Genomic DNA, 27,224 nt, shown 5'->3' with positions numbered 1-27,224 from the left:
ACATCAAACTAAAACGCTACTGCACAGCAAGAGAAATAACCAAATGAAAAGGCATCTTACAGAATGAGAGAAAATATTTGCAAGTCATATATATAAGGGGTTAATATCCAAAATATATGAAGAACTCATACAACTCAGTAACAGAAAAATAAAACAACCTCATTAAAAAGTGGGCAGGGGAACTGAATAGACATTTTTCCAAATAAGACCTACAAATGGCCAACAGGTACATGAAATGATGCTCAACATCATTAATCATCAAGGAAATGCAAATCAAAACCACAATAAGATGTCACCTCACATCTTATTGTTAGAATGTTTATCATCAAGAAGATAAGAGATCACAATTATTGGCAAGGATGTTGAGAAAATTGATCTCTTGTGCACTGTTGGTGGAAATATAAATTGGTGCAGCCACTATGGAAAACAGAAAAGAGAGTCCCCAAAAAGTTGAAAATAGAACTACCATATGATCCAGCAATCCCACTTCTAGGTATATAACCAAAGAAAATGAAAAAGGGATTATGAAGAGATATCTACACTCCCATGTTGTAATAAAGGAAGAGGGTGAGAGAGAGAGAGAAACATCAGTGATGATAGAGAAAAATCAATCTGATCAGCTGGCTCCTACATGTCCCCACACTGGGGATCAAGCCCACAACCCAGGCATGTGCCCTGATCAGGAATCGAGCCAGTGACCCCTTGGCTCATGGGTCGATGCTCAACCACTGAACCACACTGGCCAGGCCCCAACACCATTTATTGAAGAGCCTTTCCCCACTGAGTCTTATTGACTCTGCCAGTTGGCTGATTTCCAAGAACTCTCCTGCGGGACTCCCCTCACTGACTTATGAAGATGGCACTTTCATTTCCTTGCAGTGTATACAGGACCAGTTTTTCAGAGTATGAAATGCCAAGATTAACTGGCATTGTTTATTGAGGTCGTGCAGGGATACACCCATAGCCTCTTCACACGTATGTCTAGTTCCAGAGAAAGGAAAGAAAAAACAACCCCTCCAAGCTGCCATTTGGGAGAGCACAGAAGCCAGCAAAAAGGGCAGGCTATGCAAGGCTCACCTCCTTGTGACCTCCAGCGGGATTCACAGGCTGTCCTGTGGTGCCAGAGTCCTGAGAGAAAAGCAAGATGACTGTTTCTTAATCCTGTGTCCTTGTTAATTAAGACTATTGAATTTCTTAGAACCTGAAGTACATGAATATCTTGTGAGTTTCTACAGTTATTACTAAACTAGAGGCCCAATGTATTAAAATTCATGCAAGAGTAGGCCTTCCTTCCCCTGGCTGCTGGCACCAGCTTCCCTCCACACCCAGGACCCTGGCTGGCTTCCCCTGCACTGCCCGCAGGCACCAGGACCCTGCTGGTACCTCCCCTCCCCCTTGGCCCCAGCTTCGTCAGGAAGGACGTCCGGAAGACGTCTAGTCAAATTAGCATATTACCCTTTTATTATTATAGATAGGATTGTTTAGAATATGCTGGAGTCCTAACCCCCAGTGCTTGAGAATGTGAGCTTATTTGGGGAGAGGGTCATTACAGACATAATCAAATTAAAGTGACAGCACTAGGGTGAGCCATCATCCAACATGACTGGTGTCCTTATAAAGAGTGGAAATTTGGATACAGACACACGCAGAGAGAGAACAACGTGAAGTGACACAGGGAAAAGATGACCACCTCAACCAAGGAGAGAGGCCTGGGACAGATCCCTCCCTCACAGCCTCAGAAGGAACTGAACTTGCTGACAACCTGGTTTTGGACTTCTATCCTTCAGAACTGTGAGATGTTAAGTTTCTGTTGTTGAGTCAACCAGTGTGTGATACTGTGTTACAGCAGCTCTAGCAAACTAATACACAGATATTTTGGAGGGACAGTTAAGTCTCTTTTTCATTGAAAGGGAAAATTTGTTCACTAAAGAAAATGTGTAGAAGTTTCATGACTCAAAATCAACCAAACAATATTCTGGTATCTATAAATATATATTTAAGATATATAGTAACGATTGTACAACCCAGATTATGCCTGCCTGAAGGATTCTTTCAAAGGAATTTCTCTCACGAAGTTATAGAATTATTTTTATAATGAAGGATAACACAAGAGTTCCATTTTCTCCACATCCTTGCCAACATTTGTTATCTCTTATCTTCTTGATGATAAACATTCTAACAATAAAATGTGAGGTGACATCTTATTGTGGTTTTGATTTGCATTTCCTTGATGATTAATGATGTTGAGCATCATTTCATGTACCTGTTGTTAAATATTTTGCTTTAAGCTTCATATAAATTTCATCATGAGCCCGGCTGCAGTGGCTCAGTGGTTGAGTGTCGACCTATGAACCAGGAGGACATGGTTCGATTCCCTGTCAGGACACATGCCTGGGATGCAGGTTCGATCCCCATTAGGAGGCATGCAGGAGGCAGCCAATCAATGATTCTCTCTCATCATTGACGTTTCTATCTCTCTCTCCCTCTCCTTTCCTCTCTGAAATCAATAAAAATATATTTAAAAATAGAAACAAATTCCATCATGAACATTAAAACACTCCACTCACACTGTCAAAGGTTCATTTCTTTAGGATTTTAAGCAGGTTTGGTTTGCTGCAGTACTATTTCCCCTGAAGATTCTTATTATGAGCTGGAAGCTGGGTCAATACACAGCTCTGGTGGTCCTGTTAGAGTCCATCACCTTTTTTTTTTTTTTAACTGACTATCACCATTCTTGTTTTCATAATTTTAATGGCTGACCAGAGTAATCATTTTAAGAAGAATAAAAGTGTGGAATATTTTTAGAAGTAATTGCAAACAGAATGTGGTTGTGTTGCCTTCACATATATATGTAAACATGTCTTAGTGATACTACTTTGGATCACAATCAGTTTTCTTTAAAAGTCGGAAAATATTGTAACTGTGTTCTGAGATTCAGTGTTAAAAAGATTGAGGCCAGCCTCACTATTTACTTTTGCAATAGATATTTTATTGAAGATAATCCTAACATTCAAACCAAAATAAGCACAAATTTTGTTTAGGGATTTATTTTCCCCACACACTCAGCTCAAAGGCTTGCAGCTCATGATTTCTACTTGCCTACAACTATGATTGGCTCAAGTGTGGATATGATGCAGTCAGAGCCAATGAAATAGAAGGGCCAATCCTGCCCCCTGCATGCCCCCCCCCTCTGGAATTCTAGAAAAGAGAGTCTTGTTCTCTGATAAACCCCATTGAGAAAGAAAGCAACGCCTAATAAATGTTGCTGGAGCCATTTTTAAAAAAACTAGGCTAAAACATGCAGAATGGAATAAGCACACCAGGAGTTAGAGCTGATAATCCTATCTAATAAAAGAGTAATATGCAGATTGACCATCACTCCAACACACAAGATGGCTGCCCCCATGTGGTCAGAGATGGCTGCCCCCATGTGGCCACAAGATGGCCGCCACAAGATGGCCAGTAGAGGAGGGCAGTTGGGGGTGACCAGGCCTGCAAAGGAAGGCAGTTGGGGGTGACCAGGCCTGCAGAGGAGGGCAATTAGGGGCAATCAGGCTGGCAGGGAGCAGTTAGGCATCAATCAGGCTGGCAGGGGAGTAGTTAGGGGGTGATCAGGCTAGCAGGCAGAAGCAGTTAGGGGCAATTAGGAAGGCAGGCAGGCGAGCAGTTGGGAGGCAGCAGTCCTGGATTGTGAGAGGGATGTCTGACTGCCCGTTTAGGCCTGATCCCGGTAGGATTGGGCATAAATGGGCAGTCAGACATCCCTTGAGAGGTCCCAGATTGGAGAGGGTGCAGGCTGGGCTGAGGGACACTCCCCCTCCCCCCCGTGCATGAATTTCGTGCACCAGGCCTCTAGTCCTATATAATAAAGAGGTAATATGCAAATTGACCATCACTTCAACACATAAGATGGCCGCCCCATGTGGTCAAAGATGGTCACCCCCATGTGGACATAAGATGGCCGCCACAAGATGGCCGGAAGGGGAGGGAAGTTGGGGGTTATCAGGTCTGTAGGGGAGGGCAGTTGGGGGTGACCAGGCTGGCAAGAGAGGGCAGTTAGGGGCAACCAGGCCTGCAGGGGAGGGTAGTTAGGGGTGAGCAGGCTGGCAGGGGAGGACAGTTAGGGGTGACTGGGCCAGCAGGGGAGGGCAGTTGGGGGCAACCAGGTCTGCAGGGGAGGACAGTTAGGGGTGACCAGGCTGGCAGGGGAGGGCAGTTAGGGGCAATTGGGCCATCAGGGGAGCAGTTAGGTGTCGATCAGGCTGGCAGGCAGGAGTGGTTAGCGGCAATCAGGCAGGCAGGCAGGTGAGCAGTTGGGAGCCAGCAGTCCTGGATTGTGAGGAATGTCCGACTGCCCCCCGCCCCTGCCGTGCATGAATTTCATGCAACAGGCCTCTAGTTATAAATAAACAGAGAAACTGAATATATAATGGCCAGACCATATATGACAATAGAGTTCTGACCTACAACCTCTATAGCAATCAGCCCAGAACAGTCAGAACTTGATCAATGACAGCCATTTCCTTACTTATTATCACTCCCACACTCAACTCAGGAAAACCAAGAAAGCCGAATATGATCCCAAGACCAATCCCATAAGATGCCCACCTCCAGCTCTGCATTCCATCAACCTCCAAACAACATATTTGAAGTCTTCCTTTTTTTTCTTCACTACAAAGTTTTCCCATTCTTCTCCCTGCCTTGGAACTAAACCCAAGTGAGGGTGACTGACACCCTTTCCATAACCAACTCTGAATAAACAGTCTCTGTTCTCACTTGGATAGTATTTGTTTCTTTCAAAAAAATCAAGCCCTGGTTCGGAGTCTTGCACTTGGAACCATTATCAACCTTAAGGCCTTTGTGTATATGATTTTATATTATTTTTATGTAAGTCAATGTGGGTGAATTCCCTGCCATTTGCAACTAAAGGACCCTAACTGCTACAATTGATATGTTTTTATTTGTTGTGAATTTAAAAGAATGCTTCAATACAAAAGAAAGGAACCAATATTTTTAGTACCACCCACTGTACCAGATTATGGTTTACCGCATGTAAATCATATAGTATTGCTATGCAGTAAATTCCTACTTCATTGAACAGATTAGCAAATCTAGTTTTAGAAGAAATAAGCAATATTCTGAATGTTAAGCTGCTAGCAAATAAAATTGATGTTGAAAAACAATAAAATCAAATAATGTGTTTGCACAATGTAGGATGTTTTTTCTTTATTTTTATTATTCACCTGCCCCTTTCTGAGGATATATTTAGGGTTTGATCTCTATTCACTGATTTTGCCTAGAATGTGAGTTTTTTCAATGGAAAAGTCAGTTCTTTTTCTACTACATAAAAAGTCTATTCAGCCCTACCTGGTTCGTTCGGCAGATAGAGCGTCGGCCTGCAGACCAAAGCGTCGCAGATTCGACTTTGGTCAAGGACATGTACCTTGGCTGCAGGCTCGTGCAGGAGGCAACCAATTGATGTGTTTCTCTCACATCGATGTTTCTCTCTTTCCCTCTCTCTTCCACTCTCCATAAAAATCAATGGAAAAATATCCTGGGGTGAGGATTAACAATAAATAAATAGTCCATTCAAACATGTTTGTTGTTATTGCTTCTGTTGCAATTATTCTGACATCATGAAGTGCCTGTAATTCTTAAGGCAGAGCTTCATTGCTGCCTCACTGAAACAACTCCCTGTGCTACTGTCGCCCCTTCTTTGGGAAAGAGCCCCAATACATACTAGTACATGAGTGGGTCTTGCTACCGATATACTCACTTCCTCACCTCCACTGTCCCTTATAACAGATTGGTCCAGAAGAAGACACCTGTAGCAATCAGAATCTTGGCAGTGTTCTGGAAAAAAACCTCCACAAGTTCCTTTTCTAAATATCATTCAGCTTTCACTCAGTGGGCTTAACGGAGAAGTCTCTGATCAAACAGGGTGTCCCTCTGAAGGGAAGGTATCCAACAAGGATCAGGTTATCTTGCCCTCACTTTCCAGAGGGCATGCTCCTAGTATCTATGAATGCCCTTTTATGTCTTTTTGAGACCAAGAGCCTCTGGAACAGCTCAGAATTGAGTGAAGGTGTTACGTAAGACATTTCTTCACTGGGCTGCAAATTTACATCTATTTCCCAACTCAAATTGCACACCACGCAGTTCACCAAAAGCTTGTGCAATAAGGACAACAGCACCGCAGAGCCCCAATGATACAGTGCAGAAACAGAAAAATGCCTTCAAGTTAAGTAACATGATAGCCTTCAACCCTCTCCTCAGCTGAGTATTGGTTAGACAGTGCTCTTCCTGATTACAGGCCCCTCTCCTCACTTTGCGTAGAGCACTTTAGAAAACCGGGGAGTGCAAATTCTTTCTCCGCCTCCTTTGAAACTTCCTCCTGCTATGGAGATGTGAGAGAGTTCACTTTTCCTCTGGGTAAGATTGGTTAGCAGACACGGGGCTCATGATTTCCCTCACGCCAGCTCTCAAAATCTCTCCGGCCCTTTGCTGCAGCAGAGTTTGGGTTCAATCTCTCTCCCCTATTGCAATAGTCTTGAATAAAGTTTCTTTTGCTTGTTTAACTTCATCCAGTGCAATTCTTACTTTGACAGCTCATTTAATATTAGTTTCGTGAAGAGTGAGTACTGAGAGAACCCAAACTACCAAACTCCCATGCAGTTTACTGTGAACACAGCTGTACTGTTTCATTAGCATAACATTACTATTCCAGGGGACGCCTGACTGGGCCTCCTGGCAAAGCACTTGATTGGTCATTACAGTAACTTCCCTGAAAACCTATTAAGTCTTTTTAAAAAATAATAATCTTGATGTACAACCAGCACGTTTTTGAGTGCCCTTTTATCTAGCATCTAATAACTTCCTGTCTGCAAGCCCTACATCAACAATCTCCTTGAAGCCCATTGACCTTTCATTAGTATTGCCCTCAAGACACTCATAATTCTATCCCTTGCTCCCATCCTAGAATCAATGTCAACTTTTAGGGTTCTATTATGGTTGCATTGATGTGATACTTGAATTAAGAACTAAAGGATGAGAGTTATTTGTAGAGTCAATATAGAGCCAGTGTGTGTCTGTGTGTGTGTTGGGCTGTGACTTTCTAACAATCTATGCAAAGACACTGGTGGGAGGGAGAATGACCAGTTTGAGAAAGGGAAAGCAGCCATTTAATCCTTATTCAACAACATTTTTTGAATGACTTTGATGTACCAGACACTATGCTACGTGCTGAGAACACAAAGGTAAGCAAGATAGTCTAATGGGAGATGCAACTAAACACTTAATAAAAACATCATTACAACTGTGCCGGAAGTCAGTTTCAGCATGTCATAATTGCAAGAGTTTCATCAAAAGGTTGATGAAGCTTGGGGGCTCAACAAGGGCTGAGCCACATATGTATTTTACCTGTTGGAATGGCTAAAAAGCATTTCCCCCAAACCTGAATAGGATAATGTTTGCTGCTAGACAACTCAGGGCATCGTAATCTGCATGTTATTGTTTCCTGTTGGCCAAACAACTGAACAGCTGTAGGCTATTCCCCAATCTGATTATGCTTCTGTAAACCCTACCCTTTGAAACCCTACCCTTTGAAGTGTATTATCTCCACCTCGCCTGAGGACAAATTGTGTTAATAAAAGCACGGGATCCTGAGTCAAGGGGAAGTCTTTAGCTCCTTTAGCTGAAGCTCCTCAGACCTCTGATGCCTTTCAAAACTATCTTTTGTCCTTGGACTCCTTATTGAATCTACGCATCAGCCCTTTCTCCAGATTGCTGAACCTCTTCATAATGTTGGGACAAGAACCCTGGCATTAATGGATGCCCACCCAGGGGCACCAATACAACTGTACTTATTATTGTAAAGAGAAAGCACAAGACACCCTGGGTTTATAACAGGAAGACCTATCTAATCTGGAGGGTGCAGCATAGAGAAAGGGCCTTGGGAAGAACAGAAAGGCCTTCCTGGGTAATTGACATTCAAACTGAGCCTTAAGGTTGACAACAGTTTGCTGGGCCCAACTGTGGAGGGTGGAGCAGTCCAGGAGGAAGGAATGAAGCTTTGAAGGCCTGAATGTAAAGGAGTCTGATGTCATCCCAGGAAAGAGAATGCTGGAGAGGGAGAAGTGAGGTGAAGAGGCAGCTGGAAGCCAGACCATGCAAAGTCTTATAGGTCTAGTGAACACTCTGAACTCACCTACTAGCGAAAGGTAGCCAGTGAGGTGTAAAGCAAAGCAGTGCTATGGACATACTTGTCCTTTTAAAATGTCCTTCTGAGTAGATCATTGATGGGTGAGGTTTTAGAGTAGAAATAGGCAAGGAAGAGACAATTGTTATAACCCAGGTGAGAGATGAGACTTGGACTAGGATGGGGGCAATGGAAATGGAGCAGCAAGAATGTCTCTACCCATATTTAAGAGATCAAATGGACAGGACTTGGTAATGAATTCTATGTGGGAGTGGGTAGAAGAGAGAAAGGTGACAAAGGTAAACCCATATTTCTGGTTGGAGTAGAGAGTGGATGAGGGTGCCATTTGCTGAGCCTCGGAACACTGGAAGGGAAGACTTTTTTTTGTGAAATCCAGTTTGGGATGAGGAAAGTTGTAGATGCCTGTGTGGAATCAGTCAAGTAGATAGCTGAGATATGTCGACCAGGCTCAGAAGGAAGGTCTAAATAAGGAAATAGAGCTGCAGAGCAATAGCTAGAGATGCACACTACGGTCTTTTTTCTTCTTTAAAAAAATATATTTTTATTGATTTGAGAGAGGAAGGGAGAGGGAGAAGGAGAGTGAAACATCAATGATGATAGAGAATCATTGAATGGCTGCCTCCTGCACACCCCCTACTAGGGATCGAGCCAGCATGTGCTCTTAACCGGAATCAAACCCGGGACCCTTCAGTCTGCAGGCCAATGCTCTATTCACTGAGCCAAACTAGCTAGGGTGGAGGGTCTTCTTAAGATGAAGAGACTGCAGAAGGCTTGAAGTTCCCTGGAAATAATCCAAAAGAGAAGATATATTGAATTAGTATGATTCGGGACTTGTGCTGCTGATGTTTTTCTATCTGACGAAGAGATAGACACCAATGGATGAAGAGCTACATGCATAACAGAGAATGGAAGGAAGCGCTGTAAAGTTACAGGGATTCCAGGGGCCAAGGAACTCATATTAGGGGGCTATGGGACAGGGTACTTGGGACAGGAAGTGGATCTGGGAAGGAGCGTCCAGGCACTAAATGAATGAATGTTCCAGGAGGGATCTGGTTAACTATCCCTAAGATTGAACTAGATTCTCGCTGCCATCTAGTGGCTCAATTTGTAATTGCTATAATCTCACTGCTCAAAGTCCAGGGGAGCTAAACTTGTTATTGGTTCACCAATATCATCCCTGATGAATTCACAGAAAGTAATAGAGTCAATCACATCAGCTCTGGGCACAACAAATCTGGGCAGGTGGCAAAGGCAGTGGCAATTTCCATGTCCTTCATAGGTGAAGGTGTGTATTTTTGTTAGGCTTAGGATCAGAAGGACAGAGGTACATCCTCCATTCTTACCCCCTTCCGTCTCCTCCCCCAATTTTGCTCACTTCTTTTGCGACCACCACCACCATGATTACTAGGCCCAACTGTGGAGGGTGGGAGCATTCCAGGAGGAAGGAATGAAGTGTTTGAAGGCCATCACCATCAGCATAATCATCATCCCACACCCTACACATTACACCAAGCATGTCAAACTCAAAGGCTAACACGGGCCAAATAAACAAGGCATGCGGCCCACTGGCTGCGAGTTTGACAAGCTTGCATTACACATTCACAATAATGGATGAAGTCTGTTATCTCATTTGATTATCCTTCATACTCATTTATTGGGTATCTACCATGTGTACCAGTTGCTGTGCTAGGTGTGAGGCACACAGATCAAACACTGGGAGCTTACAACCAAATACTGAAAAAGATAAGCCGATAAATAAACTCTTATAGCACTGCATGGTGAGTGTTATAATTGTGACTAACACCTGTGCTGTGAGACTTTACTGTGCGTCTTAAGAGTAGGAGTTGGGGGAGACTTCCTGCAGGAGGTGGTTGTGGTCACAGTACGTAAGACTAGTTAAGAGTTAGTGACATAGCGAACACAAGAAAGAGGACTTTACATCTAGAGAAAAATTAGTGTCTGAAAAGCACGGTGGATTTTAAGGTCTGAAGGAGCGCCGTGTGACAGATGCTTAGGATACTTGGGGAGGGACAGAAAGTGAGTTAGTTCAGAGTGTGAATGACTCTATGAGCTAAACAAAGGAATTTGAATTCAATTTGGAAAGGTATGGGGAGTTGCTGAAGGATGTTACACAGGGGTGAAACAAAATCAAGTTCGCATTTTAAAAATAGCTGGCATTTGTTAGACACGTACTATATATTTGGCCAAGCCTCTTCCATGGATGAGTACATTTTATTCTTCACAATACCACTTAATAGAGGAGCTGTGAGATACTAAGTAATTTGTTCAAGTGTTGAAAGTTATTTTGTGGGTGGATGGGATCAGAACGCAGTTTTCTTGGACTTTGGAGTTCATGCTTTTGCCAGTGGGCTTGCTCTATTGTCTCTCCTGTGGCAGAAGTCAGGCTACATGCCCGGCATTGCTGCAGTGGCCGTGCACTGAGCTGTGGTTTCCAATGTACCTCCCAGCTGCTGCACCCTCCTGGGGTGGCCATACTGGGTATAACAGTTTGCCTGGAGTCAGTCATAAGCAGAGATCATGGAAGAATTGTTCATCAATACTGGCTGTTCTTGCAGGAAAGACCCACCACCCTGGATCATGTGTCCTTGTGCAGCTTTTCTGGGATGGAAAGGAGCCCATCAACATGAGCGATTTGGGTCTATGACACAGTTGCTTTGGGGAAGTAAAAAAAGGCTATTCTTTTTTAGAGAGTTCATGTTTGCTCTCTTTTTTGACTTCTCAGTCAGGCCTTAAGAGGGGGAAAACCAGGCATTCATTGCACATGAAAATCCTTCCAATCTTTGTTATTACTGTTTCAAGTATCAAGTGCTTTTTCCCCAGTACTGCAGCCTTTGCTAATGAACTCTGTAAAATTGTGATATTTGGCAATTTATAGAATATCAGGCGCTGTTTCAAAATAAAATTATAGTAAACCTGTTTAGGGTGTTAGGACGTCTAAGATGGGCTATTTCTCTGTTTATTATTATTATTATTATTATTATTATTATCATCATCATCATCATCATCATCATCATCATCATCCAGAAACATGGGCAGACTATCCCAGAGGTCATTATAGTGATGTCTCAGCAGAAGCCAGAACTCCTAATAGGCTCATATGGCCTAAAGCAGTGGAAATCGCAAAAGTAGGGCACAGACACCTCCATCTTAATAACTGCAAGCTCTTAGTCCATTGCTTTGCTTTATGTTTCATTCAGAAAAAAACACCACTCAATGACCATCTTTATTGAAGTTTTGTTTAGAGTAGTGGTTCTCACAGTTGGTTTGGGAATCCCTTGGAGACAGACCCTTTCAGGGATTCTGTGAGGTCACAATAGTTTTCATAATAATATTAGGATACGATTTGCCTTTTATCTTTCATTCTCTCAGAAATGTAGAGTTTTCCAGAAATTACATGATGCATTATATATCACAACGGATTGAATGCAGAAGCAGCTATGAGAACTCAGCTGTGTCCAATTACACCAGACATTAAAAAGATTTGCAAAAATGTAATACAGTGCCATTCTTCTAAATATTTTTTGAAAATACAATTATTTTCCATCACAACGTTATTTCTGTTAACATGTACTGGCTTATTATTGTTATTTTTAAATGAGTTAAATTAATACTTTAAAAACACCTTATATTTAATTTCCAATATAGTAAATATCACTTACTATAATCAATATGAAGAAAAGTTCTTTGAGGTTCTCTATAAATTGTCGGAGTGTAAAGGGGGCTCTGAGACTAAAATGTTTAAGGATGGTGGTTTAGAGAATTCAACGGTAGGCAATTTCTCAATGATTTTAAGAAGAGGCACTCCCTCCTCCTAAAAGAAAAGAAAAAGCAACAGAAATACATGTGTTTACAGGTCTCTGGTCTTCCATGAGTCTCTCTGCACAGTTGATCTGTTTCCTTGGTACCTAAACTGAAGCCACCACCTGTGGCCCATTAACACCCTCCCTTGGCAGACTGGATTCCACCGGGGGATGTCTGGGAATAATTAGGGAACTTGGTGAGGAAGTTTCCTCCAGCAGGAAATTGGTTCCTCTGGAACTTGTTAAACATTAACTCCACAGCCAAGATCATGAAAATATTTAGTGAAATTGGTAAGAGCGCTCGGGTCCCCTGGGAGCACAGTGCTAGGACTCAGGGACTAGGTTTAGGTGTCAGTTTTACACTGTGATGAGGGAGCAATTAGGTTAAAATGACTCCTGCTTTTCTAATGAAGCCACACATTTATTCCTCTCCCTGGGGTTGAACACAGATATAGGGTAAGAGTGTGAAATGTAGTTGAAGTCTACTGTAAACCCAGATGTTCTCCGCCCCTTTGGCCCTCGCAGACTTCATAAGCGTACCAAAGACTTGAAGCTGCTCAGACTTCAGGCAGTCTCTGTCAATCATGAATTTCTGACAAGGTGAACAGGCTCAACTCTGAGGGAGAAAGCAGCAGTTTCCCCTAGCTAATACTCTGAGGCCTTAAGACTTGTCTAATATATAAGCACATAAATCTAAGGTAAAACAAAACAAAACAAATACAGAAGCAAATCACAGCTATATTTTCCCTGGGGGGGGAAAAAAAAAAAAAAAGCTGAGAACGCAATAGAAGTGAAAGAAAAAAACAAAGGGCAGAGCACAGCAGCCTCCACCTCAGTGACACCTCCTGTCTGCCTCATGGGGTCTCCAGGCTATAGCCTGTGGACCCATTTCTGCCCCAGGCCGAGCCCAGTCCCTGACAGAGAAGGGCAGGTCTGACAGCTAGAATGGCGGTGTTCTCACCTGCTCTTCTGAGTATCATTCAAATGCTCTACAGATGGCCTGAAATGGACAACAGTTTCAGTAGCACTAAAAGATCAGATTACACGTGATAGAGAATGAGAAAATAGAACATTTCAATATGAAAATTTTACAATAGAAGGAAAAATTAAAAAAAATATTAACATATAATAAATAATATTTTGAGTGCCTGCTATGAGCTGAGCACTGTGCCGAGTGTTTTGTGTTCTCTCAGCTAATGCTCTTAACAACTCTGTAGCTTGGGCACTGCTAGGGCCTTCACTGACCCAGGAGGACACCTGGCTATGCAGAGCTGACATCCACTGTTCAAGCCTGAACAGCAGAAGTAGAATAGAACCTCTTTCCCTTTGCCTCCAAGTTCCATTATTTTGACCATTGTCTACTAGCCTGCACTCATCATGTCCCATTTACTTCCTCATTCAGCTAATGTTACTGAGGGGTCACTCCATACCAAATCCTAAAATAAGGAGCCAAAACAGACATTGTTCCTGCCCACGAGGGGCTAATAGCAAAAGACATAAATAATCTCATAAATCAGAACATACAAGTCAAGGTACATGTTTGAAGGAAGACATAATGCAAACCAATTATATATATAATTATAAATTTATCTTATTTCTGTTAGATATATTGTATTTATATCATAATCATATAAGTTTTCTGCCTTCCCTTGGGCCGCCCACAGGCACCCAGGACCGGGCTGGCTTCCCTCTGGCCCTGGCTTCATCAGGAAGGACGTCTGGTCTAATTAGCATATTACCCTCTTATTATTATAGATTATTATTATAGACTAGAGGCCCGGTGCACGAAATTCGTGAGGGGGGGGGGAGGGGAGTGTCCCTCAGCCCAGCCTGCACCCTCTCCAATCTGGGACCCCTCGAGGGATGTCCGACTGCCCAGTGGGATTGGGCCTAAACGGGGAGTCAGACATCCCTCTCACAATCCAGGACTGCTGGCTCCCAACTGCTCGCCTGCCTGCCTTCCTGATTGCTCCTAACCGCTTCTGCCTGCCAGCCTGATCATGCCCTAACCACTCCCCTGCCAACCTGATTGATGCCTAACTCTCCCCTACCAGCCTGTTTGCCCCTAACTGCCCTCCCCTGCAGGCCTGGTCACCCCTAACTGCCCTCCCCTGCAGTCCTGGGTCCCCCCCAACTGCCCTCCCCTGCAGGCCTGGTCACCCCTAACTGCCCTCCCCTGCAGTCCTGGGTCCCCCCCAACTGCCCTCCCCTGCAGGCCTGGTCACCCCTAACTGCCCTCCCCTGCAGTCCTGGGTCCCCCCCAACTGCCCTTCCCTGCAGGCCCAGTTGCCCCCAACTTCCCTCCTCTGCCAGCCTGGTCACCCCTAACTGCCCTCCCCTGCAGGCTTAATCGCCCCTAACTGCCCTCCCTTGCAGGCCTGGTCCCTCCCAACTGCCCTCCTCTGCTGGCCATCTTTTGTCCACATGGGGGCAGCCATCTTTGACCACATGGGGGCAGCCATCTTTGACCACATGGGGGCAGCCATCTTTGACCACATGGGGGCAGCCATCTTGGAGTGATGGTCAATTTGCATATTACTCTTTTATTAGATAAGATGAGACTTTTTAACCTGAAGACTCTGTGTTTCTTCAGCTGTGTGATATTTTCTTAAAGTATCTTGGACAATTTCCTTTCCTCCATTTTTTTTTTTATTTTCTCCTTTGGAACTATTAAATAGGATTGAGTTTCTGGATATGTCTTTCATATTTCAACTTTTCTCTTTTGTTTTCCAAATATCTTCTCTCTGTATTGCTTTTAGGGGAGAATAACTCAGTTTACTTTTCAGTCCATAAATCCTTTCTTCAACCATGTCCATTCTCTTACTCAGCCCATTCTCCTTCTTATCTAGTAAGTTTTAAAATATTTTTCAATGAACATAATTTAAAGTACTTCCTGTTTAATAAAAGTATAATCTTATAAAATGTGTGATATTAATTGAAGCGATTTTAACACCTTTTTTGATGTTTTATTAAATATTATCTCTTCTATCTATGAAATCAGAATTATATACATCAATCTAAGGTATAAGTTAAAATTTTAAAGAAATTAGCTTATTTAAAAACCTAACTAGTCAATTTTTCTTTTTCAAAGCATAGGTTTTTCTCAAGTGCTTGGTGATTCTTTGTTTTTTTTAAAATATATATATTTTTATTGATTTCAGAGAGGAAGGAAGAGGGAGAGAGAGATAGAAACATCCATGATGAGAGAGAATCATGAATCAGCTGCCTCCTGCAAGTCCCCCACTGGGGATCGTGCCCACAACCCGGGCATGTACCCTTGACTGGAATTGAACCTTGGACCTTTCGGTTCACAGGCCAACGCTCTATCCACTGAATCAAACCGACTAGGGTGCTTGTTGATTCTTGGTAGTCATTTCAATTTTGGATTAAAATCTATGCTTATCTATGGAACTGGTTTCTGATGAGCTTCCTTTCATTGTTTGAAGGACCAGAACACACGGTCATGTGGACTGTGTCAATGGTTTTTATTTATCTTGGTTTTTCTACCCCACCTGGGAAACTAATCCTGAGTCTGTTCCCAGCGTTCACACTCACTGCTTTAATCTCACATACATGAGATTGTGGACCACTGCCCAGCACAGCCTGAGGAAAAGGGACGGCCAACCACTGGTAATGCCCTATCTAACCATTCTGATAATTACCTCTAGTGCCTTTTTCTTCTGCTTTACTCACTCAGAGTACCCCTAAACCTTGCCTAACTTTTCAGGTCATGGCTTTATCTTGGGGCATTCCTCACTTTTCTCTCCATCAACTTAATAAGAGAATAATATCTGCAAAAAATGGTAATTTTGTTTCCTCTCTTTAGCATTTTATTCTTCGTTTTAGCACTTCATTCCTTTTTACCTCCTCTTAACCTCACCTTGGCATACTGCATTGACTAGGACTTATAGAATACAGCTTCCGACCAAGTGGGCTACAGATGTGCTGGGTGGCCAGAGTTTTTATGTCTATTACCTCCTGGCCGAAGAAAACTTATTAAATGTTATCATTTTTCAGATATGCTATGTTGCAAAAAAATATTGCAAACTACTTCTTTAGAATAGTGTAAAAAACAATCCCTTTCATTTATATTTTATTTTTTAAAAATATATTTTTGTTGATTTCAGAGAGGAAGGAAGAGGGAGAGAAAGAAACGTCAATGATGAGAGAGAATCGTTGATCAGCTGCTTCCTGCATACCTCCTACTGGGGATTGAGCCCGCAAGCTCGCATGTACTCTGACTGAGAATCAAACTATGACCTCCTGGTTTATAGGTCGACACTCAACCAATGAGTCACACCGGCTTGACCCTTTCATTTATATTTTAAAATTTATTATTACAAAATGGTACATAGTATCATACTGAACCTACCAAATTATTTTTATCTCTGCTTATGTATCTTTGTCCTCATTCTAATTTTGTGCTTCCCCATCTTTCTTTCTACATGTCTCTTTTTTCTTTTATTTCAAAATCTACTTTGGCAGACTTGGCCACAAGGTACCAATTATTGGTCATTTAAAAGAAGTAGATTTTTTTCTCCCTTTACATATATTGATTTTCTGTAATTCATCTAATCCATAGTTTTACATGTATTTGTTTATTCTAACCCCTTTGCTATATTATTAGTAGTATTTCTAGCCCTTTTGTTTGAATACTTCATTTTATAAATCATTCTAATTTTTACATAAAGTGTTAAGACTACAAATTTTCTCGTTTACCACTTTGGACAAATAGTGATATGCAATACTTCCATTCAACGACAATGACTCATTTCTAATTATGTCATAAAATGAAGGTTATTTTTTAAAAACTCAAGTAATTTATAAGAGAGATATTTATTTCCAAGTGCTTAGAACCTTTCATTTTCTATTTTTCTCTTATCAATTTTTAGTTTTAATTTATTTTGGTGAAACACTGTTTGATTTCTATCTTTTGAAATTCATTGAGAGCTGTGTAGTCTCATATTTATGTAAGTGTGCCACAGGCATTTGAAAAGCATATGTTTTCCTATTGGGATCTAAAGTTCAGCACACACACGTGCATTCACACACACATCTTGTGTTTCCTGCTTCATCATAATCTCTGATCAGTTCACTCGATCTTTTGCCTGCTGCCACCTGCTGGCCCAGTAGGAGCACAGTTGCCTTTGTCCTGCTATTGACCTGGGAAGCCTATCTTATCATCTTGGCTAACTCCAGTGCATCACTGAGGTTACCTTCTATTGCAGACGGGACCTGGAAAGTTTGGCCAGGTCAGAACCTATTGTTGGCAGGCTGCAGACTCAGGAGAGCAGATGGTAGAGTGCCAGTCCAAGTCTGAAGGCCTGAGAGTTGGGAGAATGATGTTGTAAGTTTCAGTCCAAAGGTAGAGGGCTGTCAGGCAGAGAGAGAAAATTCTCTCTTATTCGACTTTCTGTTCTATTCAAGCCTTCAGTGGATTGGATGAAACCCACCCACATTAGGGAGGACAATCTGCTTTCTCAGTCTACTCATTCAAATATTAATCACACCCAGGATCACCCACACAGACACACCCAGAATGCAGTTTAGCCAAATATCTGGGCAGTCCATGGCCCAGTCAAGAGGATCCATAAAATTAACCATCCCACATATCTCTTAAAAAGAACAAATATCAGGCCTGGCTGGCGTGGCTCAGTGGTTTAGCATCGACCTATGAACCAGAAGGTCACGGTTCGATTCTGAAATGGTCAAAGCATATGCCCAGGTTGCGGGCTCAATCCCCAGTAGGGGGCGTGCAGGAGGCAGCCGATCAGTGATTCTAATCACTGATGTTTCTCTCTCTCTCTCTCTCTTCCTTGCTCTCTGAAATAAAAAATATATATATTTAAAAAAAGAACAAGTATCAGAATGACACTGTTTACTAGAAGATCTTAGATTCTGCATTTCTGAGGGAAAAAGTTTTTCAGTCTAGGATTGTATTTCTCCTCAAATCAAGAGTAAAGCAAAAATAAAGTTATTTTAAGACATGCAAGAACTAAGAAAACTCATTTCTCTTTACATTCAAGGGGACTGCTTGAGGAAGTCTCTATCGCGAAATGATGGAGAACACCAAGAAAGAAAGAGAAATGAGATCCATAAAATAGTGTCAAACAACAAATCCGGTGAAGTTCCAAAATCACCCTTGGGTGTCACTATGACCTAGATGACTACCACTCCAGATAACAGGAGGACCTTGAAGGAGACATCCAGGATAGAGAGACTCAGTAGAAAATATGACATTATAAGCAAAAATTAGACTATTAAAGGAAAAAGGGCAAAGATTGCAAAATAAAAATAAAGGCAATTACAAACTTAAAAATGCAATATAATAATGGAAATATTACAGTGATGTCTATGCTTCAAATGAAAATAAATAATTGTCTAGTATGAACACTATTGATTTTCAACTTTAGAATAATAGAAACATGAATAATTATGATTTCAGAACAGAAGGTGAATATTATTAACTTTGACAATCAATGGAAGAGTAAATATGGAGGTGATAGTTTTGGGAAGTAATGGGAAGAAGAACTGAAGGATAGCACAGGGGTGATAATATTTTCATTACAAAATAAAGCATCAGCCCTAGCCGGTTTGGCTCGGTGGATAGAGTGTTGCCTGCGGACTGAAGGGTCCCAGGTTTGATTCTGGTCAAGGGCACATTTCCAGATTGCGGGCTCGATCCCCAGTGGGGGGCGTGCAGGAGGCAGCCAATCAATGATTCTCTCTCATCATTGATGTTTCTATCTCTCTCTCCCTTTTCCTTCCTATCTGAAATCAATAAAAATATATTTAAAAAATAAAGCATCAGAGAAGGTAAAGCGAGAAATAAAGTTTTAAGATTACTCAATGTTACAAAAGTATCAATGGAAGATGGAGAAAAGACAATGCATGTGAAATAAGTGAGCAACACATTTTGTCATAGTAGAATGTATACAGACAATGCTTAAAATAGATTAAGAAATGGTAGAAGTATATTACTTAGGAATATGAAGTTAATCACCAGAAAAGATAGCTAAAAGAGATGGTTGCTCTGAGAAATAGAAAAGCAGTAGGTCAACTGACTCTGGCTTATCAAAATCATGTGCATGAATTACTCAGAAATTTGTGCATGTATTCATTACACATCTGTGATAATATCTTCATTTTTATACACATACTGGTAGCCCTGCACACGAATCTGTGCACCAGTAGCTCTCTGCAGGGCCTGGCTGCTCCATGCCTGCTGTCCAGAGGCTCTCCACGGCCCAGAGGCCCATCCACGGCCAGGCACAGAACGCTTGCCTCATCGCCATGGTGACGAAGCAAGCATTCTGCCAGGCCGCTCATGCTGCCCACTCTCAGCGGCCACCCCCTGAGACTGGGGGACTCCGGCAGGGCTAAGAGGCCTGGGTGCCGCCATCTTGTGGCTATGGGCACCGCCATCTTTGTGACGGAGTGACAGTTAATTTGATATTACCCTTTTATTAGATAGGATATACACATTATAGAGAATGAACAGCTTAGAGATTGATCATATGTCATATAGAGAATAAATATATAATCCTATATAATAAAGAGGTAATATGCAAATTGACCCTCACGCCCTCGCATAATATGGCTGCCCCCATGTGGACACAAGATGGCCGATCCAGTGTGGTCAAAAGATTGCTGCCACAAGATGGCTGGCAGGGGAGGGCAGTTGTGGGTGATCAGGCCAGCAGGGGAGGGCATTTAGGGGCAACTAGGCTTTCAGGGGAGGGCAGTTGGGGGGGACTGGGCTGGCAGGGGAGGGCAGTTAGGGGTGAACAGACTGGCAGGGGAGGGCAGTTAGGGATGACCAGGCTGGCAGGGGAGGGCAGTTGGGGGAACACCAGGCCTGCAGGGGAGGGCAGTTGGGGGGGACCGGGCTGGCAGGGGAGGGCAGTTGGGGGTGACTGGGCCGGCAGGGGAGGGCAGTTGGGGGCGATTGGGCTGGCAGGTGAGCAGTTAGGCATCAATCAGGCTGGCAGGGGAGTGGTTAGGGGTGATCAGGCTGGCAGGCAGAAGTGGTTAGGGGCAATCAGGCAGGCAGGCAGGCAGGCAGGCAGGCAAGCAAATGGAAGCCAGTAGTCCCGGCTTGTGAGAGGGATGTCCGACTGCCGGTTTAGGCCTGATCCCTGTGGCAGTTGGACACCCACTGAGGGGTTCCAGATTGGAGAGGGTGCAGGCTGGGCTGAGGGACCTCCCCCCCTCCAGTGCACAAATTTCATGCACTGGGCCTCTAGTGATTATATAAAGTAACATGGAATAAAGTTAGATAATTCAATAACTGGTACTTGGTCTGTATGTTTACAGTGTAGAAAAAATTAAAATGTGTGTTTTATAGCATGCTCTAAAATAAATACTAGCTGATTCACAAAGGCAAATGTAGAAAACTAAGCTGCCTAAGTCCCAGTAGTAAAAAAAAAAAAAGTATCTTTTCACTGAAAGGAATTCCCATGAAGTAATAAAAACAATTATAACCAACATGATAGATCACTTTAATTACTTAAAAATGTAAAAATCCCTTTGTGGCAAGACACTGACCAAATTAAAAGGCAAACTACAAACTAGGACGCAGTTTAATTAAATGTGACATAAAGTGGGCTAATATCTCTCATAATCGAAGATCTCTTCCTCTCTTCGCTGGACATTCCATTTGTCCCACCAGTTCCATGTACTCAGCACGTTCTGTGCCCTGGGTGGCTAAACAGTGTGGGCTGTGTCAACCAGGCTTCCTTGCCCTCTGTTTTCCAATTGGGTTCAGCAGTGGGAGGCATGGCAGCAGACTGGGGGCTGGGAGGCAAAGGGGGCAGGAGATTGATTGCTCTGGTTCCCTCCCTTCCGGATTACACGTTTTTGCAGTGGTTGTGTTCTTCCAAGAGCCATGGTATCCCTTCCCCAAAAGCTAATGACTTTGTGGGAATCTGGACCCCTCCCCCCCAAAAGGTCCCTCAGACATAAGGGTGGCTGTGGCTCTCCAGTGATATTATGTGTGTCTCCCCATCTCTGTTGCTTTCCCTTCACACTGCCCACACCACCGTTGTAAATGGTTCCTTCAAGTAAGCAGCCTTCAGCCACTCTGTTGCGTGTCCTTCCAGACCCTGACTGTTACACAAGAAACTAAAACCACAAAACAGGACACGCATAGCTAAAGTATACAAATTGCTACCCAAAATTTTGAAAATGTTATCTCACCTGCAATGTCATGTCACACAGCAATGACATTACATTTTTTATCCATCAAACTGTCTAGTATTAAGACAAATGGTAATTCCTGAGGCTTGCGAGCTACTCTCAGACTGTTCTGTTCAAAGTACAAACTGTTATATCCTTTTTGGAAAACTATGTCAGTATGTATGAAACAGCTGCACTTTTTGACCTAGGAATTTTATTTCTAGAAACCCAAGCTGAGGGTAATAATTAGAAATCTAGATGAGGATCTATATCCTAACATGTTCTTAATAACAGTGGAAAAGATGAAAATGAATCAAGTGAACTATGATCATTGACTATATTAAATGTGAAAGTCTACACAATGAGTAGATTGCGCAGTCATATAGACTTTTTTCATGATTTGGTAGAATGCTCACAAGATAATGTAAAGTAACGGCATGATGTTAGAGAGCAAAATGTCTCTGTATCCTCGACGCCTCTAGAGCTGAAGTCACTTCCTTCCACTGGTTAAACTGGGCCCTCCCCCAGGACTCTCCCACTACTATCTCTTCCTGAATTTCTCTTTTTGATTAAATTTACTGGGGTATATTGGAAAATAACATTATATAGGTTGCAAGTGTATAATTCTTTAATACATCATCTGTATATTGCACTGTGCTCACTGCCCAAACTCAAATCTTCTTCTCTCACCATATGTTTGACATCACCATTACCCTTTACTCCTCCCCACTCCCCCTCCCCTCTGGTGACCATACTTTTGTCTGTGCCTATGAGTTCTTGTTTGTTTGTCTGGTTTGTTCATTTGTTGCTTTCAGTTTTATATCCCACACTAGAGGCCCATTGCAGGAAGATTCCTGCAAGAATAGGGCTTCCTGTGGCCTGAGCAAAGCAGAGAAGGGATCGAAGCCCATCGGCGCTTTTGCCGCTGCTGCCGCCGAGGCAGGCTTCCCTCTCTCCGCCGTCGCCTCCCCTGCTCTTTCCCTCCCACTGCCGCCACCACCCTTGCCCCGCTTTCTGCTTTCCCTCCCTCCTCCTTGTACACTGTCTTCAGTCTTTGCTCTGTGCCTGTGTATGCAAATTAACCACCATCTTTGTTGGGTTAATTTGCATACTCACTCTGATTGGCTGGTGGGCGTAGCGGAGTGATGGTTAATTTGCATGTTTCTCTTTTATTAGTGTAGATATGAATGAAATTCATATGGTTCTTGACATTTTCCATGTGACTTTTTTTGCTTAGCATGATATTCTCAAAATCCATCCATGTTGTCAAATGGCAGCATTTCATCTTTTCACATAGCTGAGTAGTATTCCATTGTATATGTGTACCACATCTTCTTTATCCAGTCATCCATCCAATCAGTTGTTTCCATGTCTTGGCCACTGTGAATAACGTTGCACTGAACATAGGGGTGCATATATTTTTATGGATAAATGTTTTCAATTTTTTCAGGTAGATGCCCAGAAGAGGGGTTGCTGGGTCATGTGGTAGCTCTAGTCTTACATTTTTGAGGAACCTCCATATTGTTTTCCATAGTGGCTGTGCCAGTTCACATTCCCATCAGTAGTGAATGAGGGTCCCTTTTTCACCACCTCTTCAATATAGAGAAACATATTAAATATTAAAAAATGAATAAATTTGTGATGTACTAAACCTGGACCATATCACAAAGGTTAGGGCTTGGACAGAACTGCTCCATAGCATGTCAGTCAGTATCTGCAGATGCCTGAGAATGGTTGGCTATGTTTTTGAGATGCTTTTCTTCTTGTAATTTACTCAAAAGTGAATTTCATGTGAGCTACAAAGCTTATCCTATCTAATAAAAGAGAAACATGCAAATTGACTGTACCTCTGCTACACCCACAAGCTACGCCGACCAGCCAATCAGGAGCGAGTATGCAAATTAACCCAACCAAGATGGTGGTTAATTTGCATATCCAGGCACAGAGCTAAGACTGAAGACAGTGTAGAAGGAAGCCAAGCACTGCAGAAGGGAGTGAAGCTGCGGAGAAGCAAGTGGGGCGGTGGAGAAGGGAGGGAAGCAGGCAGGGCGGCAGAGATCACTGCAGGAAGCCCTATTCTTGCAGGAATCTTCCTGCAACGGGCCTCTAGTATTTTAAATGAGACCATTCTAAACATGCCCTTCCAATTTGTTGAGAATCCTTTCAGCTTATTTTTCTGATGCTGTACCAGAAACATTAATTTTACTTATGTTACATGCACATATTAGATAAATATTAAGAAATAATTAATTTTTTTTAATTTTTAAAAATTTACTTTATTGTTTAAAGTAATACAAATAGTAGTACCTATGTCTCCTTTTTATCCCCACTGACCTTCCCCTGGCCTCTTCTACCCCCCGGCACATGCCCTCACCCTACCACTCCCCTCCACCCCCAGTGTCTTGCTATGCTTCTGGGTTGATAAATTATAGGTCATTTATATCTTAAAGTACTTCCTGATATTTTCAAGTATGTTATAATGAGCATGATTAACTATAACAATATGAAATAACACTGAGGACTAGAGACCAGAAAGGAATGGAGAGTAACTGAGGCCCTTGTATGTGGTGAAGCTCTGGGCATTTCTTTAGCCTAGCTGACCACACAACTGCTTCTCTGTCACCTTTAGCCCCACTCAGAATAAGTTTGGGTTCATTTCTCCCCTTGACTCTCTACTTTGATTTTTCCCTCTTTCTTTTCCTATCCCCCTTTTCTTTATTTTTTTCTCTTTCCACTTTCACCCTAGTTTTTTTCTCTTTTATGCCCTTTTCCCCTCTTCATTTTATTTTCTGAGTATAAAGAGCCCCAGTGTGTGAGAAAGAAAGAAGCTTACACATAAACTGCTGAATTGCAGAGGTCAGCAACCACCCTGGTGTGTAGAGTGAGCATTTATTGAGTGCTTACCAAGTGCCAGGAGCTGCTGGCCTTTACACATTCTATCTCATCTAATCCTCAGTTTACCTGTGCGTTTGGTACTATTATTGACCCCATTTTATGAAGTTAAAAAAAGAGAGATTACATAAGTGATGGGCCCAAGATTCAAACCCAGGCTGCTTGACTCCTGAGCCTTGACCACTATGTCCTGCCCCTTATTCTGGCCAGTGGGCTGGTGCTGACTGCTGGCCCCAGGCCTGATGGGGTGCTGTGGCCTTCTTCCCAGCCAAAGGGAAGGTCTGTTATTTTAAGGGAAAGAATTCTACATTCTTATTCTGCTGGGCCCTCCATTCACTTAATAAAGGAGGGACCTCAAAATATCAAGGCATTTGGAGACTCAAAATATGTGTTTACTACACATGAACCCTATACATGCTTTCTGGAGTTATTTAAAGCATTCACCTTTGATCAGTCAGCCTTGAGAAAACATTACTTAACCAATAAAGTCAGTCAGTTAACTTCAAGTTTCCCTGATGTTTTCATCAGTGGCTCCATTTTCTTTATTTAGCGCCTCCTTCTCCCATCTGCTTCCTAATGAGCCCTGTCCCAGTACCAGAGGATGTGTATGGGAAACATACCTTTCTCCCATAACGTACCCAGGTAGGACTGGCAGTCCCTTCTTTTGCTCCTTCTGTGCCCATACAATCTTCTATCACAGCACACATGACCTATTTCACCTCTTTTCTGTGCGACTTGCAGTGATCATGTCTCATTCAGCCTTAACCACTCAAGCACCCAGCCTGCGGCTGAGAAAATGCAAAAGAGAATGCTTTTGGAGGTTGGTGGGTCATAAAAAAGGGACCAAAATGTAAATTCACCACCATCCATGTCCCAGAGCTGATTCAGGGATTCTGGGTCACCCTAACAAAGCTCACAAGAGACTTGTGAATATAGTCAGATGCCACTTTAATCAATTACAATAGGAAACGTTAGAACTCTAAGTTCTATCCACAGACACAGACAACAGTGGGGTGATGGCCAGAAGGAAGGGGGGTGGGGGGCTGGGTGGAGGCGAGCAAAGGTGGGGGAAATGGGAACATCTGTAATAGTGGCAACAATAAAAAATAAAGAAAGGGAAAAAAAGGATAACGGCGGGGGGGGGGGTGGGGGGAAGAAATCTAAGTGTCCTGGAAACCCTCCTTTTCCTGCTTAACTGGTGAGCCTTGGAATCAGAGCAGGGAGTTCTGCTGTGATGTAGCATTAAATGGCGGGAGGTTCTGGCGTCTCGATATGTCCATTCTCCAAATCAGGAGGACCAGATATTTGGGATGGACCCACAGGACCCGTGCCGTGGGTGGTTTTCCAGATGGCACTACTATCTGTTGCTCTGCCAACCTTCTTGCTTCCTTTGCTGACACATTCTGCTTTTAAGTGGCACACAGTTCTGAAGTACGAGGCATCTCCTGCACTATTCTACAAGGACCAGCACCACAGTATATGAATGGAGGGTGGAGTGAACACCAACAAAACGGAGCGAAGCTGAGCATCCAGAAACGATTAAAGGCACCTCCTGTCCTAAGGAGCTTACAGTTCAGTGGGAGAAACAAGCTTATCAACAACCATTTTCAACAGAGGAGGTGGGGGTAGCAGAGGAAGCCCGTGGAGGAGAAAGTGGACAGTTTCCTTTTGGCCTGGACAAATGTTTTGTTTTTGCATTATCTCTACTGGGCTTGCAGTTTCAGGCGGTCACTGCTTTTATAACAAAGAAAGGAACACAAATAAAATCACCCACCGAAAGCAGAAATAACATGCAACTTGCATAGAGTTGACAAAGGCTGAAAAAAGCAGACTGCACGGTGACCACAGTGCTCATGTTTTTCAAGGGGGCACAAGTGCTGTAACTTTCCTAATAATATCCACATAATTTTCTCAACAGCAGGATTAGTATTAAATCCCGGGGGAAATGGCAAGAACCCATTTTCTCAAGTTATTTAAAACTCAGACTCCACACTCCCCCCACTTACACCACAGTGTGAACCTGGTGACGAGACATCCATGATAGCAAGGACCGTCAAGTAAGTGGCTTCTAGCTGCTTTGCCTCAGAAATTTTTTTAAAAAATTCATTTAAAAAGTATAACTCAAAGGCATTATAGTTAACTTAAGGAAGTTTAAAAAGTTAGGCTTTAATTAATCAGAAGATGTAACATAACCAACAGTTCAGTTCAACTCAAATTGTGTATCAATATTTTTATTAAAATATGCTTGAATTCAGTAAAGTTTTGAAAGGTATCGTAACTTGGAATATTATTGCAAAACATGCTTTAAAGTCTCTTAAAGTATTTCCTCTTAGTTATGTTATATGCAGGGGCTTATGAATTATGTTGCTCCTGTACTAACCAAGCAAAGGTCTCTAAGGTTTTAGAGGCTGTTCCTTTCTTTTCTTTTATCATTATTCCAGAATTTTAGAAAGTATTAGGTCCTCATATATCACGTCTCAAATATGGTTTTCACTAGAAAATTGAGAGGTTCAGGTAGGATTTAAGTTGTCAGAAAAATTGGGTCTGCTCTAATGTTTTCTGAATCGTGCCAGTAATTTGATCCTGGAGAATTTGGAAGTAAAGGGAATTTCAGGGCTCAGACATGTACTCTGATGCGAGTGATTTACAGACTGGCCCACGGAGGAGACCCACCTCTTGTCATAGGAGCCTCAAGTGTGTGTTCTCTGGGAGAGAATGTGCAAGGCCTTCGGGAAGCCCTTACTATATTTTGTACCTGAGAACACGTTGGACAAAAGCAAGCTAGGCTCCTGGTGCGATGGCAGACCAAGTGCAAAAAGCTTTTTCCTGTGCTGGGGTAACCTCTGAGAACAATCTGACGTCCAGGCCAGCCGGTCCCCAGCTCTCCTGCCAACCCCAGCTCTGCTCTGGGCTTTCGTGATGAGAACAGTGGGGAAGCAGTTCAGTCCTGGTGAGCATTGGAACAATAGGTCACAGCCCACTACAGGGTCCCCAGAAGCAGTTTGGCCCCTGAACTCAGCACCATCATTTAGACAGGCAGCATGGACCAGAGGGCTTTGGTGCTATCTTCAGTCCACCGTTCAATAATATGCCAGCCAAGTCACCATACTTCTCAT

The sequence above is a fragment of the Plecotus auritus genome, assembly GCF_963455305.1.
Source record: "Plecotus auritus genome assembly, chromosome: 9".
Lineage (NCBI taxonomy): Eukaryota > Metazoa > Chordata > Mammalia > Chiroptera > Vespertilionidae > Plecotus > Plecotus auritus.
The sequence above is the reverse complement of the archived record's forward strand: the minus strand, read 5'-3'. Positions refer to the sequence as shown.